The sequence below is a fragment of the Rhopilema esculentum genome, chromosome 20, assembly GCF_057945365.1.
Source record: "Rhopilema esculentum isolate cy_ngs chromosome 20, ASM5794536v1, whole genome shotgun sequence".
NCBI lineage: Eukaryota > Metazoa > Cnidaria > Scyphozoa > Rhizostomeae > Rhizostomatidae > Rhopilema > Rhopilema esculentum.
In genome coordinates this window covers 2,951,406-2,971,145 of record NC_142834.1, presented here as the reverse complement: position 1 = coordinate 2,971,145, position 19,740 = coordinate 2,951,406, and the positions used below count along the sequence as shown (strand labels likewise).

The following is a 19,740-nucleotide window of genomic DNA, read 5'->3' as shown; positions in this document are numbered from 1 at the left end:
GATCTTAAACTCCAGAGAAAAACCTGGGAAATATGAAGACCTTATAAAAATTAATTTTATTGAAGTCAAAGGTTTACGGAGAAATAATAAAAGATTAAATTGAATTAAAAAATTACAATGACTGAGAATACTCTGCTCTAATTCAACAAAGGAACACCCTGAGAGAACATAAACGTGTTTCGATCGTAGTTAACTGCTTGTGCTTAATACAATCGAACATTACATTAGCTGGAAAAAGAGGGAAAAAGCCACAGATATTCTGCCCTAAAAAAAATTCCAAGTGAGACCTACAAAAAGACAATATTTTTCGATCGAAGGCTACAGTTTGAGGAGAAGTATTCAAGAAATGACTGAAGAACCTCTCCTCTAAATCAGCAAAGTAAAACCTAGAGAGAAATCAAACGTTTTCAATCTTATCTAAGTGTTGATTCTAGTAAAAATAAGGCCCCTTATTAACTGAATAAGAATGAAAAAGATCATAGATTCTGTTCCCCAAAAACATTCAAAGAGAGACCTACAAAAAGACAATATTTTTCGATCGAAAGCTAAAGTTTGAGGAGAAGTACTCAAGGAATGACTGAAGAACCTCTGCTCTAAATCAGCAAAGGAAAACCTAGAGAGAAATCAAACGTTTTCAATCTTATCTAAGTGTTGATTCTAGTAAAAATAAGGCCCCTTATTAACTGAATAAGAATGAAAAAGATCATAGATTCTGTTCCCCAAAAAAATTCAAAGAGAGACCTACAAAAAGACAATATTTTTCGATCGAAGGCTAAAGTTTGAGGAGAAGTACTCAAGGAATGACTGAAGAACCTCTGCTCTAAATCAGCAAAGGAAAACCTAGAGAGAAATCAAACGTTTTCAATCTTATCTAAGTGTTGATTCTAGTAAAAATAAGGCCCCTTATTAACTGAATAAGAATGAAAAAGATCATAGATTCTGTTCCCCAAAAAAATTCAAAGAGAGACCTACAAAAAGACCATATTTTTCGATCGAAGGCTAAAGTTTGAGGAGAAGTACTCAAGGAATGACTGAAGAACCTCTGCTCTAAATCAGCAAAGGAAAACCTAGAGAGAAATCAAACGTTTTCAATCTTATCTAAGTGTTGATTCTAGCAAAAATAAGGCCCCTTATTAACTGAATAAGAATGAAAAAGATCATAGATTCTGTTCCCCAAAAAAGTTCAAAGAGAGACCTACAAAAGGAAAATATTTTTCGATCGAAAGCTAAAGTTTGAGGAGAAGTACTCAAGGAATGACTGAAGAACCTCTGCTCTAAATCAGCAAAGGAAAACCTAGAGAGAAATCAAACGTTTTCAATCTTATCTAAGTGTTGATTCTGGTAAAAATAAGGCCCCTTATTAACTGAATAAGAATGAAAAAGATCATAGATTCTGTTCCCCAAAAAAATTCAAAGAGAGACCTACAAAAAGACAATATTTTTCGATCGAAGGCTAAAGTTTGAGGAGAAGTACTCAAGGAATGACTGAAGAACCTCTGCTCTAAATCAGCAAAGGAAAACCTAGAGAGAAATCAAACGTTTTCAATCTTATCTAAGTGTTGATTCTAGTAAAAATAAGGCCCCTTATTAACTGAATAAGAATGAAAAAGATCATAGATTCTGTTCCCCAAAAAAATTCAAAGAGAGACCTACAAAAAGACAATATTTTTCGATCGAAGGCAAAAGTTTGAGGAGAAGTACTCAAGGAATGACTGAAGAACCTCTGCTCTAAATCAGCAAAGGAAAACCTAGAGAGAAATCAAACGTTTTCAATCTTATCTAAGTGTTGATTCTAGTAAAAATAAGGCCCCTTATTAACTGAATAAGAATGAAAAAGATCATAGATTCTGTTCCCCAAAAAAATTCAAAGAGAGACCTACAAAAAGACAATATTTTTCGATCGAAGGCTAAAGTTTGAGGAGAAGTACTCAAGGAATGACTGAAGAACCTCTGCTCTAAATCAGCAAAGGAAAACCTAGAGAGAAATCAAACGTTTTCAATCTTATCTAAGTGTTGATTCTAGCAAAAATAAGGCCCCTTATTAACTGAATAAGAATGAAAAAGATCATAGATTCTGTTCCCCAAAAAAGTTCAAAGAGACACCTACAAAAAGACAATATTTTTCGATCGAAGGCTAAAGTTTGAGGAGAAGTACTCAAGGAATGACTGAAGAACCTCTGCTCTAAATCAGCAAAGGAAAACCTAGAGAGAAATCAAACGTTTTCAATCTTATCTAAGTGTTGAGTCTAGTACAAAATAAGGCCCCTTATTAACTGAATAAAAATGAAAAAGATCATAGATTTTGTTCCCCTAAAAAAATTTCAATCGAGCTTTAAAAAGAGAGAAACTTTTTCGATCGATAGGTAGAGTTTGAAGAGAAGTAGTCAAGGATTAAAGTATCTTGAAAAAGATTAGAATAACTGAAGAACATCTTCTCTAAATCATCAAAGGAACACCTTGCAAAAAATCAAACGTTTTGAATCTTATCTAAGTGTTGAGTCTAGTACAAAATAAGGTCCCTTATTAACTGAATAAAAATGAAAAAGATCATAGATTCTGTTCCCCTAAAAATATTCAAAGAGAGAGCTACAAAAAGACAAACTTTTTTGATCGAAGGCTGGAGTTTAAAGAGAAGTAGTCAAGGAAAAAAGTATCTTGAAAAAAATTAGAATAACCTAAGAACCTCTAAACTAAATCATCAAAGGTATACCTTGAGAAAAATCAAACAGTTTTGAATCTTATCTAAGTGTTGAGTCTAGTACAAAATAAGGCCCCTTATTAACTGAATAAAAATGAAAAAGATCATAGATTCTTTTCCCCTAAAAATATTCCAAGAGAGAGCTACATAAAGACAAACTTTTTTGATCGAAGGCTGGAGTTTAAAGAGAAGTAGTCAAGGAAAAAAGTATCTTGAAAAAAATTAGAATAACTTAAGAACCTCTAAACTAAATCATCAAAGGTATACCTTGAGAAAAATCAAACAGTTTTGAATCTTATCTAAGTGTTGAGTCTAGTACAAAATAAGGCCCTCATTAACTGAATAAAAATGAAAAAGATCATAGATTCTGTGCTCTCAAAAATTCCAAGAGACCTATAAAAAAAAGTTTTACGATCGATAGGTAGAGTTTGAAAGAAAGTAGTCAAGGAATAAAGTATTTTGAAAAAGAACAAGAATGACTGAAGAACCTCTGCCCTAAATCATTAAAGAAATACCTTGTGAAAAATCAAGCAGTTTTGAATCTTATCTAAGTGTTGATTCTAGTAAAAATAAGTCCCCTTATTAATGGAATAAAAAAAAATATCCTAAATTCGATGCTCTAAAAAATTCCAAGAGTAGACCTACAAAAAGACAAACTTTCTAGATCAATAGCTAGAGTTTAAGGAGAAGTAGTCAAGGACTAAAGTATTTTGAAAAAATTTAGAAAGACTTAAGAACCTCTGCTTTAAATCATCAAAGGAATACCATGAGAAAAATCAAACGTTTTTGAATCTTATCTTAGTGTTGATTCTAGTAAAAATTAGGCTCCTTATGAACTGAAAAAAAATGAAAAAGATCATAGATTCTGTGCCCTAAAAACTTCCAAGAGAGACCTACAAAAAAGCCAAACTGTTTCGATCGATAGGTAGAGTTTGAAGAGAAGTAGTCAAGGACTAAAGTATCTTGAAAAAAATTAGAAAGACTGAAGAACCTCTGCTCTAAATCATCAAAGGAATTCCTAGAGAAAAATCAAACGTTTTGAATCTTATTTAAGTGTTGAGTCTAGTACAAAATAAGGCCCCTTATTAACTGAATAAAAATGAAAAAGATCATAGATTCTGTTCCCCAAAAAAATTCCAAGAGAGACCTACAAAAAAACCAAACTGTTTCGATCGATAGGTAGAGTTTGAAGAGAAGTGGTCAAGGACTAAAGTATCTTGAAAAAAATTAGAAAGAGTGAAGAACCTCTGCTCTAAATCATCAAAGGAATTTCTAGAGAAAAATCAAACGTTTTGAATCTTATTTAAGTGTTGAGTCTAGTACAAAATAAGGCCCCTTATTAACTGAATAAAAATGAAAACGATCATAGATTCTGTGCTCTAAAAACTTCCAAGAGAGACCTACAAATAGACAAACTGATTCGATCGATAGGTAGAGTTTGAAGAGAAGTGGTCAAGGACAAAAGTATTTTGAAAAAAAAATTGGAAAGACTTAAAAACCTCTGCTCTAAATCGTACAAGGAATACCTTGAGAGAAATCAAACAGTTTTGAATCTTATCTAAGTGTTGAGTCTAGTACAAAATAAGGCCCTCATTAACTGAATAAAAATGAAAAAGATCATAGATTCTGTGCTCTCAAAAATTCCAAGAGACCTATAAAAAAATGTTTTACGATCGATAGGTAGAGTTTGAAAGAAAGTAGTCAAGGAATAAAGTATTTTGAAAAAGAACAAGAATGACTGAAGAACCTCTGCCCTAAATCATTAAAGAAATACCTTGTGAAAAATCAAGCGTTTTGAATCTTATCTAAGTGTTGATTCTAGTAAAAATAAGTCCCCTTATTAATGGAATAAAAAAAAATATCCTAAATTCGATGCTCTAAAAAATTCCAAGAGTAGACCTACAAAAAGACAAACTTTCTAGATCAATAGCTAGAGTTTAAGGAGAAGTAGTCAAGGACTAAAGTATTTTGAAAAAATTTAGAAAGACTTAAGAACCTCTGCTTTAAATCATCAAAGGAATACCATGAGAAAAATCAAACGTTTTTGAATCTTATCTTAGTGTTGATTCTAGTAAAAATTAGGCTCCTTATGAACTGAAAAAAAATGAAAAAGATCATAGATTCTGTGCCCTAAAAACTTCCAAGAGAGACCTACAAAAAAGCCAAACTGTTTCGATCGATAGGTAGAGTTTGAAGAGAAGTAGTCAAGGACTAAAGTATCTTGAAAAAAATTAGAAAGACTGAAGAACCTCTGCTCTAAATCAACAAAGGAATTCCTAGAGAAAAATCAAACGTTTTGAATCTTATTTAAGTGTTGAGTCTAGTACAAAATAAGGCCCCTTATTAACTGAATAAAAATGAAAAAGATCATAGATTCTGTTCCCCAAAAAAATTCCAAGAGAGACCTACAAAAAAACCAAACTGTTTCGATCGATAGGTAGAGTTTGAAGAGAAGTGGTCAAGGACTAAAGTATCTTGAAAAAAATTAGAAAGAGTGAAGAACCTCTGCTCTAAATCATCAAAGGAATTTCTAGAGAAAAATCAAACGTTTTGAATCTTATTTAAGTGTTGAGTCTAGTACAAAATAAGGCCCCTTATTAACTGAATAAAAATGAAAACGATCATAGATTCTGTGCTCTAAAAACTTCCAAGAGAGACCTACAAATAGACAAACTGATTCGATCGATAGGTAGAGTTTGAAGAGAAGTAGTCAAGGACTAAAGTATCTTGAAAAAAATTAGAAAGACTGAAGAACCTCTGCTCTAAATCATCAAAGGAATTCCTAGAGAAAAATCAAACGTTTTGAATCTTATTTAAGTGTTGAGTCTAGTACAAAATAAGGCCCCTTATTAACTGAATAAAAATGAAAAAGATCATAGATTCTGTTCCCCAAAAAAATTCCAAGAGAGACCTACAAAAAAACCAAACTGTTTCGATCGATAGGTAGAGTTTGAAGAGAAGTGGTCAAGGACTAAAGTATCTTGAAAAAAATTAGAAAGAGTGAAGAACCTCTGCTCTAAATCATCAAAGGAATTTCTAGAGAAAAATCAAACGTTTTGAATCTTATTTAAGTGTTGAGTCTAGTACAAAATAAGGCCCCTTATTAACTGAATAAAAATGAAAACGATCATAGATTCTGTGCTCTAAAAACTTCCAAGAGAGACCTACAAATAGACAAACTGATTCGATCGATAGGTAGAGTTTGAAGAGAAGTGGTCAAGGACAAAAGTATTTTGAAAAAAAAATTGGAAAGACTTAAAAACCTCTGCTCTAAATCGTACAAGGAATACCTTGAGAGAAATCAAACAGTTTTGAATCTTATCTAAGTGTTGAGTCTAGTACAAAATAAGGCCCTCATTAACTGAATAAAAATGAAAAAGATCATAGATTCTGTGCTCTCAAAAATTCCAAGAGACCTATAAAAAAATGTTTTACGATCGATAGGTAGAGTTTGAAAGAAAGTAGTCAAGGAATAAAGTATTTTGAAAAAGAACAAGAATGACTGAAGAACCTCTGCCCTAAATCATTAAAGAAATACCTTGTGAAAAATCAAGCGTTTTGAATCTTATCTAAGTGTTGATTCTAGTAAAAATAAGTCCCCTTATTAATGGAATAAAAAAAAATATCCTAAATTCGATGCTCTAAAAAATTCCAAGAGTAGACCTACAAAAAGACAAACTTTCTAGATCAATAGCTAGAGTTTAAGGAGAAGTAGTCAAGGACTAAAGTATTTTGAAAAAATTTAGAAAGACTTAAGAACCTCTGCTTTAAATCATCAAAGGAATACCATGAGAAAAATCAAACGTTTTTGAATCTTATCTTAGTGTTGATTCTAGTAAAAATTAGGCTCCTTATGAACTGAAAAAAAATGAAAAAGATCATAGATTCTGTGCCCTAAAAACTTCCAAGAGAGACCTACAAAAAAGCCAAACTGTTTCGATCGATAGGTAGAGTTTGAAGAGAAGTAGTCAAGGACTAAAGTATCTTGAAAAAAATTAGAAAGACTGAAGAACCTCTGCTCTAAATCAACAAAGGAATTCCTAGAGAAAAATCAAACGTTTTGAATCTTATTTAAGTGTTGAGTCTAGTACAAAATAAGGCCCCTTATTAACTGAATAAAAATGAAAAAGATCATAGATTCTGTTCCCCAAAAAAATTCCAAGAGAGACCTACAAAAAAACCAAACTGTTTCGATCGATAGGTAGAGTTTGAAGAGAAGTGGTCAAGGACTAAAGTATCTTGAAAAAAATTAGAAAGAGTGAAGAACCTCTGCTCTAAATCATCAAAGGAATTTCTAGAGAAAAATCAAACGTTTTGAATCTTATTTAAGTGTTGAGTCTAGTACAAAATAAGGCCCCTTATTAACTGAATAAAAATGAAAACGATCATAGATTCTGTGCTCTAAAAACTTCCAAGAGAGACCTACAAATAGACAAACTGATTCGATCGATAGGTAGAGTTTGAAGAGAAGTGGTCAAGGACAAAAGTATTTTGAAAAAAAAATTGGAAAGACTTAAAAACCTCTGCTCTAAATCGTACAAGGAATACCTTGAGAGAAATCAAACAGTTTTGAATCTTATCTAAGTGTTGAGTCTAGTACAAAATAAGGCCCTCATTAACTGAATAAAAATGAAAAAGATCATAGATTCTGTGCTCTCAAAAATTCCAAGAGACCTATAAAAAAAAGTTTTACGATCGATAGGTAGAGTTTGAAAGAAAGTAGTCAAGGAATAAAGTATTTTGAAAAAGAACAAGAATGACTGAAGAACCTCTGCCCTAAATCATTAAAGAAATACCTTGTGAAAAATCAAGCAGTTTTGAATCTTATCTAAGTGTTGATTCTAGTAAAAATAAGTCCCCTTATTAATGGAATAAAAAAAAATATCCTAAATTCGATGCTCTAAAAAATTCCAAGAGTAGACCTACAAAAAGACAAACTTTCTAGATCAATAGCTAGAGTTTAAGGAGAAGTAGTCAAGGACTAAAGTATTTTGAAAAAATTTAGAAAGACTTAAGAACCTCTGCTTTAAATCATCAAAGGAATACCATGAGAAAAATCAAACGTTTTTGAATCTTATCTTAGTGTTGATTCTAGTAAAAATTAGGCTCCTTATGAACTGAAAAAAAATGAAAAAGATCATAGATTCTGTGCCCTAAAAACTTCCAAGAGAGACCTACAAAAAAGCCAAACTGTTTCGATCGATAGGTAGAGTTTGAAGAGAAGAAGTCAAGGACTAAAGTATCTTGAAAAAAATTAGAAAGACTGAAGAACCTCTGCTCTAAATCATCAAAGGAATTCCTAGAGAAAAATCAAACGTTTTGAATCTTATTTAAGTGTTGAGTCTAGTACAAAATAAGGCCCCTTATTAACTGAATAAAAATGAAAAAGATCATAGATTCTGTTCCCCAAAAAAATTCCAAGAGAGACCTACAAAAAAACCAAACTGTTTCGATCGATAGGTAGAGTTTGAAGAGAAGTGGTCAAGGACTAAAGTATCTTGAAAAAAATTAGAAAGAGTGAAGAACCTCTGCTCTAAATCATCAAAGGAATTTCTAGAGAAAAATCAAACGTTTTGAATCTTATTTAAGTGTTGAGTCTAGTACAAAATAAGGCCCCTTATTAACTGAATAAAAATGAAAACGATCATAGATTCTGTGCTCTAAAAACTTCCAAGAGAGACCTACAAATAGACAAACTGATTCGATCGATAGGTAGAGTTTGAAGAGAAGTGGTCAAGGACAAAAGTATTTTGAAAAAAAAATTGGAAAGACTTAAAAACCTCTGCTCTAAATCGTACAAGGAATACCTTGAGAGAAATCAAACAGTTTTGAATCTTATCTAAGTGTTGAGTCTAGTACAAAATAAGGCCCTCATTAACTGAATAAAAATGAAAAAGATCATAGATTCTGTGCTCTCAAAAATTCCAAGAGACCTATAAAAAAATGTTTTACGATCGATAGGTAGAGTTTGAAAGAAAGTAGTCAAGGAATAAAGTATTTTGAAAAAGAACAAGAATGACTGAAGAACCTCTGCCCTAAATCATTAAAGAAATACCTTGTGAAAAATCAAGCGTTTTGAATCTTATCTAAGTGTTGATTCTAGTAAAAATAAGTCCCCTTATTAATGGAATAAAAAAAAATATCCTAAATTCGATGCTCTAAAAAATTCCAAGAGTAGACCTACAAAAAGACAAACTTTCTAGATCAATAGCTAGAGTTTAAGGAGAAGTAGTCAAGGACTAAAGTATTTTGAAAAAATTTAGAAAGACTTAAGAACCTCTGCTTTAAATCATCAAAGGAATACCATGAGAAAAATCAAACGTTTTTGAATCTTATCTTAGTGTTGATTCTAGTAAAAATTAGGCTCCTTATGAACTGAAAAAAAATGAAAAAGATCATAGATTCTGTGCCCTAAAAACTTCCAAGAGAGACCTACAAAAAAGCCAAACTGTTTCGATCGATAGGTAGAGTTTGAAGAGAAGTAGTCAAGGACTAAAGTATCTTGAAAAAAATTAGAAAGACTGAAGAACCTCTGCTCTAAATCAACAAAGGAATTCCTAGAGAAAAATCAAACGTTTTGAATCTTATTTAAGTGTTGAGTCTAGTACAAAATAAGGCCCCTTATTAACTGAATAAAAATGAAAAAGATCATAGATTCTGTTCCCCAAAAAAATTCCAAGAGAGACCTACAAAAAAACCAAACTGTTTCGATCGATAGGTAGAGTTTGAAGAGAAGTGGTCAAGGACTAAAGTATCTTGAAAAAAATTAGAAAGAGTGAAGAACCTCTGCTCTAAATCATCAAAGGAATTTCTAGAGAAAAATCAAACGTTTTGAATCTTATTTAAGTGTTGAGTCTAGTACAAAATAAGGCCCCTTATTAACTGAATAAAAATGAAAACGATCATAGATTCTGTGCTCTAAAAACTTCCAAGAGAGACCTACAAATAGACAAACTGATTCGATCGATAGGTAGAGTTTGAAGAGAAGTGGTCAAGGACAAAAGTATTTTGAAAAAAAAATTGGAAAGACTTAAAAACCTCTGCTCTAAATCGTACAAGGAATACCTTGAGAGAAATCAAACAGTTTTGAATCTTATCTAAGTGTTGAGTCTAGTACAAAATAAGGCCCTCATTAACTGAATAAAAATGAAAAAGATCATAGATTCTGTGCTCTCAAAAATTCCAAGAGACCTATAAAAAAATGTTTTACGATCGATAGGTAGAGTTTGAAAGAAAGTAGTCAAGGAATAAAGTATTTTGAAAAAGAACAAGAATGACTGAAGAACCTCTGCCCTAAATCATTAAAGAAATACCTTGTGAAAAATCAAGCGTTTTGAATCTTATTTAAGTGTTGAGTCTAGTACAAAATAAGGCCCCTTATTAACTGAATACAAATGAAGAAGATCGTAGATTCTGTCCCCTTAAAAAATTTCAAGAGAGCCCTACAAAAAGACAATCTTTTTTGATCGAAGGCTGGGGTTTAAAGAGAAGTAGTCAAGGACAAAAGTATCTTGAAAAAAATTAGAATAATTTAAGAACCTCTGCTCTAAATCATCAAAGGAATACCTTGAGAAAAATCAAACGTTTTTGAATCTTATCTAAGTGTTGATTCTAGTACGAATTAATGCCCCTTATTAACTGAATAAAAATGAAGGAGATCATAGATTCTGTTCCCCTAAAAAAATCCAAGAGAGACCTACAAAAAGACAATCTTTTACGATCGAAGGCTGGAGTTTAAAGAGAAGTAGTCAAGGACAAAAGTATCTTGAAAAAAATTAGAATAACTTAAGAACCTCTAAGCTAAATCATCAAAGGTATACCTTGAGAAAAATCAAACAGTTTTGAATCTTATCTAAGTGTTGATTCTAGTAAAAATAAGTCCCCTTATTAATGGAATAAAAAAAAATATCCTAAATTCGATGCTCTAAATAATTCCAAGAGTAGACCTACAAAAAGACAAACTTTCTAGATCAATAGCTAGAGATTAAGGAGAAGTAGTCAAGGACTAAAGTATTTTGAAAAAATTTAGAAAGACTTAAGAACCTCTGCTTTAAATCATTAAAGGAATACCATGAGAAAAATCAAACGTTTTTGAATCTTATCTTAGTGTTGATTCTAGTAAAAATTAGGCTCCTTATGAACTGAAAAAAAATGAAAAAGATCATAGATTCTGTGCCCTAAAAACTTCCAAGAGAGACCTACAAAAAAGCCAAACTGTTTCGATCGATAGGTAGAGTTTGAAGAGAAGTAGTCAAGGACTAAAGTATCTTGAAAAAAATTAGAAAGACTGAAGAACCTCTGCTCTAAATCATCAAAGGAATTCCTAGAGAAAAATCAAACGTTTTGAATCTTATTTAAGTGTTGAGTCTAGTACAAAATAAGGCCCCTTATTAACTGAATAAAAATGAAAACGATCATAGATTCTGTGCTCTAAAAACTTCCAAGAGAGACCTACAAATAGACAAACTGATTCGATCGATAGGTAGAGTTTGAAGAGAAGTGGTCAAGGACAAAAGTATTTTGAAAAAAAATTGGAAAGACTTAAAAACCTCTGCTCTAAATCGTACAAGGAATACCTTGAGAGAAATCAAACAGTTTTGAATCTTATCTTAGTGTTGATTCTAGTAAAAATTAGGCTCCTTATGAACTGAATAAAAATGAAAAAGACCATAGATTCTGTGCCCTAAAAAATTCCAAGAGAGACCTACAAAAAGACAATCTTTTACGATCGATAGCTAGAGTTTGAAGAGAAGTAGTCAAGGACTAAAGTATTTTGAAAAAAATTTAGAAAGACTTAAGAACCTCTGCTCTAAATCATCAAAGGAATACCTTGAGAAAAATCAAACGTTTTTGAATCTTATCTTAATGTTGATTCTAGTACAAAATGAGGCTCCTTATGAACTGAAAAAAAAATGAAAAATATCCTAAATTCGATGCTCTAAAAAATTCCAAGAGTACACCTACAAAAAGACAAACTTTCTAGATCAATAGCTAGAGTTTAAGGAGAAGTAGTCAAGGACTAAAGTATTTTGAAAAAAAATAGAATAACTTAAGAACCTCTGCCCTAAATCATCAAAGGAATACCTTGAGAAGAATCAAACAGTTTTGAATCTTATCTAAGTGTTGAGTCTAGTACAAAATAAGGCCCCTTATTAACTGAATAAAAATGAAGGAGATCATAGATTCTGTTCCCCTAAAAAAATCCAAGAGAGACCTACAAAAAGACAATCTTTTACGATCGAAGGCTGGAGTTTAAAGAGAAGTAGTCAAGGACAAAAGTATCTTGAAAAAAATTAGAATAACTTAAGAACCTCTAAGCTAAATCATCAAAGGTATACCTTGAGAAAAATCAAACAGTTTTGAATCTTATCTAAGTGTTGAGTCTAGTACAAAATAAGGCCCCTTATTAACTGAATACAAATGAAGAAGATCGTAGATTCTGTCCCCTTAAAAAATTTCAAGAGAGCCCTACAAAAAGACAATCTTTTTTGATCGAAGGCTGGGGTTTAAAGAGAAGTAGTCAAGGACAAAAGTATCTTGAAAAAAATTAGAATAACTTAAGAACCTCTAAACTAAATAATCAAAGGTATACCTTGAGAAAAATCAAACGTTTTGAATCTTATCTAAGTGTTGTGTCTAGTACAAAATAAGGCCCCTTATTAACTGAATAAAAATGAAAAAGATCATAGATTCTGTTCCCCAAAAAAATTCCAAGAGAGACCTACAAAAAAGCCAAACTGTTTCGATCGATAGGTAGAGTTTCAAGAGAAGTAGTCAAGGATTAAAGTATCTTGAAAAAGATTAGAATAACTGAAGAACATCTTCTCTAAATCATCAAAGGAACACCTTGCAAAAAAGCAAACGTTTTGAATCTTATCTAAGTGTTGATTCTAGCATGAAATAAGGCCCCAATTAACTGAATAAAAATGAAAAAGATCATAGATTCTGTTCCCTAAAAAATCCAAGAGAAACCTTTAAAAAGACAAACTTTTTTGATCGAAGGCTGGAGTTTAAAGAGAAGTAGTCAAGGACAAAAGTGTCTTGAAAAAAATTAGAATAACTTAAGAACCTCTAAACTAAATCATCAAAGGTATACCTTGAGAAAAATCAAACAGTTTTGAATCTTATCTAAGTGTTGAGTCTGGTACAAAATAAGGCCCCTTATTAACTGAATACAAATGAAGAAGATCGTAGATTCTGTCCCCTTAAAAAATTTCAAGAGAGCCCTACAAAAAGACAATCTTTTTTGATCGAAGGCTGGGGTTATAAGAGAAGTAGTCAAGGACAAAAGTATCTTGAAAAAAATTAGAATAACTTAAGAACCTCTAAACTAAATAATCAAAGGTATACCTTGAGAAAAATCAAACGTTTTGAATCTTATCTAAGTGTTGAGTCTAGTACAAAATAAGGCCCCTTATTAACTGAATAAAAATGAAAAAGATCATAGATTCTGTTCCCCAAAAATATTCCAAGAGAGACCTACAAAAAAGCCAAACTGTTTCGATCGATAGGTAGAGTTTGAAGAGAAGTAGTCAAGGATTAAAGTATCTTGAAAAAGATTAGAATAACTGAAGAACATCTTCTCTAAATCATCAAAGGAACACCTTGCAAAAAATCAAACGTTTTGAATCTTATCTAAGTGTTGATTCTAGCATGAAATAAGGCCCCAATTAACTGAATAAAAATGAAGGAGATCATAGATTCTGTTCCCTAAAAAATCCAAGAGAAACCTTTAAAAAGACAAACTTTTTTGATCGAAGGCTGGAGTTTAAAGAGAAGTAGTCAAGGACAAAAGTGACTTGAAAAAAATTAGAATAACTTAAGAACCTCTAAACTAAATCATCAAAGGTATACCTTGAGAAAAATCAAACAGTTTTGAATCTTATCTAAGTGTTGAGTCTAGTACAAAATAAGGCCCCTTATTAACTGAATAAAAATGAAAAAGATTATAGATTCTGTTCTCCTAAAAAAGCCAAGAGAGACCTTCAAAAAGACAAACTTTTTTGATCGAAGGCTGGAGTTTAAAGAGAAGTAGTCAAGGACAAAAGTATCTTGAAAAAAATTAGAATAACTTAAGAACCTCTAAACTAAATCATCAAAGGTATACCTTGAGAAAAATCAAACAGTTTTGAATCTTATCTAAGTGTTGAGTCTAGTACAAAATAAGGCCCCTTATTAACTGAATACAAATGAAGAAGATCGTAGATTCTGTCCCCTTAAAAAATTTCAAGAGAGCCCTACAAAAACACAATCTTTTTTGATCGAAGGCTGGGGTTATAAGAGAAGTAGTCAAGGACAAAAGTATCTTGAAAAAAATTAGAATAATTTAAGAACCTCTGCTCTAAATCATCAAAGGAATACCTTGAGAAAAATCAAACGTTTTTGAATCTTATCTTAATGTTGATTCTAGTACAAAATGAGGCTCCTTATGAACTGAAAAAAAATGAAAAAGATCATAGATTCTGTGCCCTAAAAACTTCCAAGAGAGACCTACAAAAAGACAAACCTTTTCGATCGATAGGTAAAGTTTGAAGAGAAGTAGTCAACGATTAAAGTATCTTGAAAAAAAATAGAATAACTTAAGAACCTCTGCCCTAAATCATCAAAGGAATACCTTGAGAAGAATCAAACAGTTTTGAATCTTATCTAAGTGTTGAGTCTAGTACAAAATAAGGCCCCTTATTAACTGAATAAAAATGAAGGAGATCATAGATTCTGTTCCCCTAAAAAAATCCAAGAGAGACCTACAAAAAGACAATCTTTTACGATCAAAGGCTGGAGTTTAAAGAGAAGTAGTCAAGGACAAAAGTATCTTGAAAAAAATTAGAATAACTTAAGAACCTCTAAACTAAATCATCAAAGGTATACCTTGAGAAAAATCAAACAGTTTTGAATCTTATCTAAGTGTTGAGTCTAGTACAAAATAAGGCCCCTTATTAACTGAATAAAAATGAAGGAGATCATAGATTCTGTTCCCCTAAAAAAATCCAAGAGAGACCTACAAAAAGACAATCTTTTACGATCAAAGGCTGGAGTTTAAAGAGAAGTAGTCAAGGACAAAAGTATCTTGAAAAAAATTAGAATAACTTAATAACCTCTAAACTAAATTATCAAAGGTATACATTGAGAAAAATCAAACAGTTTTTAATCTTATCTTAGTGTTGAGTCTAGTACAAAATAAGGCCCTCATTAACTGAATAAAAATGAAGAAGATCATAGATTCTGTCCCCTTAAAAAAATTTCAAGAGAGCCCTACAAAAAGACAATCTTTTTTGATCGAAGGCTGGGGTTATAAGAGAAGTAGTCAAGGACAAAAGTATCTTGAAAAAAATTAGAATAACTTAAGAACCTCTAAACTAAATAATCAAAGGTATACCTTGAGAAAAATCAAACGTTTTGAATCTTATCTAAGTGTTGAGTCTAGTACAAAATAAGGCCCCTTATTAACTGAATAAAAATGAAAAAGATCATAGATTCTGTTCCCCAAAAAAATTCCAAGAGAGACCTACAAAAAAGCCAAACTGTTTCGATCGATAGGTAGAGTTTGAAGAGAAGTAGTCAAGGATTAAAGTATCTTGAAAAAGATTAGAATAACTGAAGAACATCTTCTCTAAATCATCAAAGGAACACCTTGCAAAAAATCAAACGTTTTGAATCTTATCTAAGTGTTGATTCTAGCATGAAATAAGGCCCCAATTAACTGAATAAAAATGAAAAAGATCATAGATTCTGTTCCCTAAAAAATCCAAGAGAAACCTTTAAAAAGACAAACTTTTTTGATCGAAGGCTGGAGTTTAAAGAGAAGTAGTCAAGGACAAAAGTGTCTTGAAAAAAATTAGAATAACTTAAGAACCTCTAAACTAAATCATCAAAGGTATACCTTGAGAAAAATCAAACAGTTTTGAATCTTATCTAAGTGTTGAGTCTAGTACAAATTAAGGCCCCTTATTAACTGAATAAAAATGAAAAAAAATTATAGATTCTGTTCTCCTAAAAAAGCCAAGAGAGACCTTCAAAAAGACAAACTTTTTGATCGAAGGCTGGAGTTTAAAGAGAAGTAGTCAAGGACAAAAGTATCTTGAAAAAAATTAGAATAACTTAAGAACCTCTAAACTAAATCATCAAAGGTATACCTTGAGAAAAATCAAACAGTTTTGAATCTTATCTAAGTGTTGAGTCTAGTACAAAATAAGGCCCCTTATTAACTGAATACAAATGAAGAAGATCGTAGATTCTGTCCCCTTAAAAAATTTCAAGAGAGCCCTACAAAAAGACAATCTTTTTTGATCGAAGGCTGGGGTTATAAGAGAAGTAGTCAAGGACAAAAGTATCTTGAAAAAAATTAGAATAATTTAAGAACCTCTGCTCTAAATCATCAAAGGAATACCTTGAGAAAAATCAAACGTTTTTGAATCTTATCTTAATGTTGATTCTAGTACAAAATGAGGCTCCTTATGAACTGAAAAAAAATGAAAAAGATCATAGATTCTGTGCCCTAAAAACTTCCAAGAGAGACCTACAAATAGACAAACTGATTCGATCGATAGGTAGAGTTTAAAGAGAAGTAGTCAAGGACAAAAGTATCTTGAAAAAAATTAGAATAACTTAAGAACCTCTAAACTAAATAATCAAAGGTATACCTTGAGAAAAATCAAACAGTTTTGAATCTTATCTAAGTGTTGAGTCTAGTACAAAATAAGGCCTCTTATTAACTGAATAAAAATGAAAAAGATCATAGATTCTGTTCCCCAAAAAAATTCCAAGAGAGACCTACAAAAAAGCCAAACTGTTTCGATCGATAGATAGAGTTTGAAGAGAAGTAGTCAAGGATTAAAGTATCTTGAAAAAGATTAGAATAACTGAAGAACATCTTCTCTAAATCATCAAAGGAACACCTTGCAAAAAATCAAACGTTTTGAATCTTATCTAAGTGTTGATTCTAGCATGAAATAAGGCCCCAATTAACTGAATAAAAATGAAAAAGATCATAGATTCTGTTCCCTAAAAAATCCAAGAGAAACCTTTAAAAAGACAAACTTTTTTGATCGAAGGCTGGAGTTTAAAGAGAAGTAGTCAAGGACAAAAGTGTCTTGAAAAAAATTAGAATAACTTAAGAACCTCTAAACTAAATCATCAAAGGTATACCTTGAGAAAAATCAAACAGTTTTGAATCTTATCTAAGTGTTGAGTCTAGTACAAAATAAGGCCCCTTATTAACTGAATAAAAATGAAAAAGATCATAGATTCTGTGCTCTCAAAAATTCCAAGAGAGACCTATAAAAAAAAGTTTTAAGATCGATAGGTAGAGTTTGAAAGGAAGTAGTCAAGGAATAAAGTATTTTGAAAAAGAACAAGAATGACTGAAGAACCTCTGCCCTAAATCATCAAAGGTATACCTTGAGAAAAATCAAACAGTTTTGAATCTTATCTTAGTGTTGAGTCTAGTACAAAATAAGGCCCTCATTAACTGAATACAAATGAAGAAGATCATAGATTCTGTCCCCTTAAAAAATTTCAAGAGAGCCCTACAAAAAGACAATCTTTTTTGATCGAAGGCTGGGGTTATAAGAGAAGTAGTCAAGGACAAAAGTATCTTGAAAAAAATTAGAATAACTTAAGAACCTCTAAACTAAATAATCAAAGGTATACCTTGAGAAAAATCAAACAGTTTTGAATCTTATCTAAGTGTTGAGTCTAGTACAAAATAAGGCCTCTTATTAACTGAATAAAAATGAAAAAGATCATAGATTCTGTTCCCCAAAAAAATTCCAAGAGAGACCTACAAAAAAGCCAAACTGTTTCGATCGATAGGTAGAGTTTGAAGAGAAGTAGTCAAGGATTAAAGTATCTTGAAAAAGATTAGAATAACTGAAGAACATCTTCTCTAAATCATCAAAGGAACACCTTGCAAAAAATCAAACGTTTTGAATCTTATCTAAGTGTTGATTCTAGCATGAAATAAGGCCCCAATTAACTGAATAAAAATGAAAAAGATCATAGATTCTGTTCCCTAAAAAATCCAAGAGAAACCTTTAAAAAGACAAACTTTTTTGATCGAAGGCTGGAGTTTAAAGAGAAGTAGTCAAGGACAAAAGTGTCTAAAAAAAAATTAGAATAACTTAAGAACCTCTAAACTAAATCATCAAAGGTATACCTTGAGAAAAATCAAACAGTTTTGAATCTTATCTGAGTGTTGAGTCTAGTACAAAATAAGGCCCCTTATTAACTGAATAAAAATGAAAAAGATCATAGATTCTGTTCCCCAAAAAAATTCCAAGAGAGACCTACAAAAAAGCCAAACTGTTTCAATCGATAGGTAGAGTTTGAAGAGAAGTAGTCAAGGATTAAAGTATCTTGAAAAAGATTAGAATAACTGAAGAACATCTTCTCTAAATCATCAAAGGAACACCTTACAAAAAATCAAACGTTTTGAATCTTATCTAAGTGTTGATTCTAGCATGAAATAAGGCCCCAATTAACTGAATAAAAATGAAAATGATCATAGATTCTGTTCCCCTAAAAAAATCCAAGAGAAACCTTTAAAAAGACAAACTTTTTTGATCGAAGGCTGGAGTTTAAAGAGAAGTAGTCAAGGACAAAAGTATCTTGAAAAAAATTAGAATAACTTAAGAACCTCTAAACTAAATCATCAAAGGTATACCTTGAGAAAAATCAAACAGTTTTGAATCTTATCTAAGTGTTGAGTCTAGTACAAAATAAGGCCCCTTATTAACTGAATACAAATGAAGAAGATCGTAGATTCTGTCCCCTTAAAAACTTTCAAGAGAGCCCTACAAAAAGACAATCTTTTTTGATCGAAGATTGGGGTTTAAAGAGAAGTAGTCAAGGACAAAAGTATCTTGAAAAAAATTAGAATAATTTAAGAACCTCTAAACTAAATAATCAAAGGTATACCTTGAGAAAAATCAAACAGTTTTGAATCTTATCTAAGTGTTGAGTCTAGTACAAAATAAGGCCCCTTATTAACTGAATAAAAATGAAGGAGATCATAGATTCTGTTCCCCTAAAAAAATCCAAGAGAGACCTACAAAAAGACAATCTTTTACGATCGAAGGCTGGAGTTTAAAGAGAAGTAGTCAAGGACAAAAGTATCTTGAAAAAAATTAGAATAACTTAAGAACCCCTAAACTAAATCATCAAAGGTATACCTTGAGAAAAATCAAACAGTTTTGAATCTTATCTAAGTGTTGAGTCTAGTACAAAATAAGGCCCCTTATTAACTGAATACAAATGAAGAAGATCGTAGATTCTGTCCCCTTAAAAAATTTCAAGAGAGCCCTACAAAAAGACAATCTTTTTTGATCGAAGGCTGGGGTTATAAGAGAAGTAGTCAAGGACAAAAGTATCTTGAAAAAAATTAGAATAACTTAAGAACCTCTAAACTAAATCATCAAAGGAATACCTTGAGAAAAATCAAACAGTTTTGAATCTTATCTAAGTGTTGAGTCTAGTACAAAATAAGGCCTCTTATTAACTGAATAAAAATGAAAAAGATCATAGATTCTGTTCCCCAAAAAAATTCCAAGAGAGACCTACAAAAAAGCCAAACTGTTTCGATCGATAGGTAGAGTTTGAAGAGAAGTAGTCAAGGATTAAAGTATCTTGAAAAAGATTAGAATAACTGAAGAACATCTTCTCTAAATCATCAAAGGAACACCTTGCAAAAAATCAAACGTTTTGAATCTTATCTAAGTGTTGATTCTAGCATGAAATAAGGCCCCAATTAACTGAATAAAAATGAAAAAGATCATAGATTCTGTTCCCTAAAAAATCCAAGAGAAACCTTTAAAAAGACAAACTTTTTTGATCGAAGGCTGGAGTTTAAAGAGAAGTAGTCAAGGACAAAAGTGTCTTGAAAAAAATTAGAATAACTTAAGAACCTCTAAACTAAATCATCAAAGGTATACCTTGAGAAAAATCAAACAGTTTTGAATCTTATCTAAGTGTTGAGTCTAGTACAAAATAAGGCCCCTTATTAACTGAATAAAAATGAAAAAGATCATAGATTCTGTGCTCTCAAA

At 31.3% G+C, this 19,740-nt stretch overlaps 1 protein-coding gene across 2 annotated transcripts in view; it reads right to left on the bottom strand.

Annotated features, from left to right (window-relative positions):
* LOC135687796 (nuclear cap-binding protein subunit 1-like) overlaps window positions 1–19,740 on the bottom strand; it is a 55,347-nt gene that overhangs the window by 9,975 nt on the left and 25,632 nt on the right. The window lies entirely within an intron of this gene.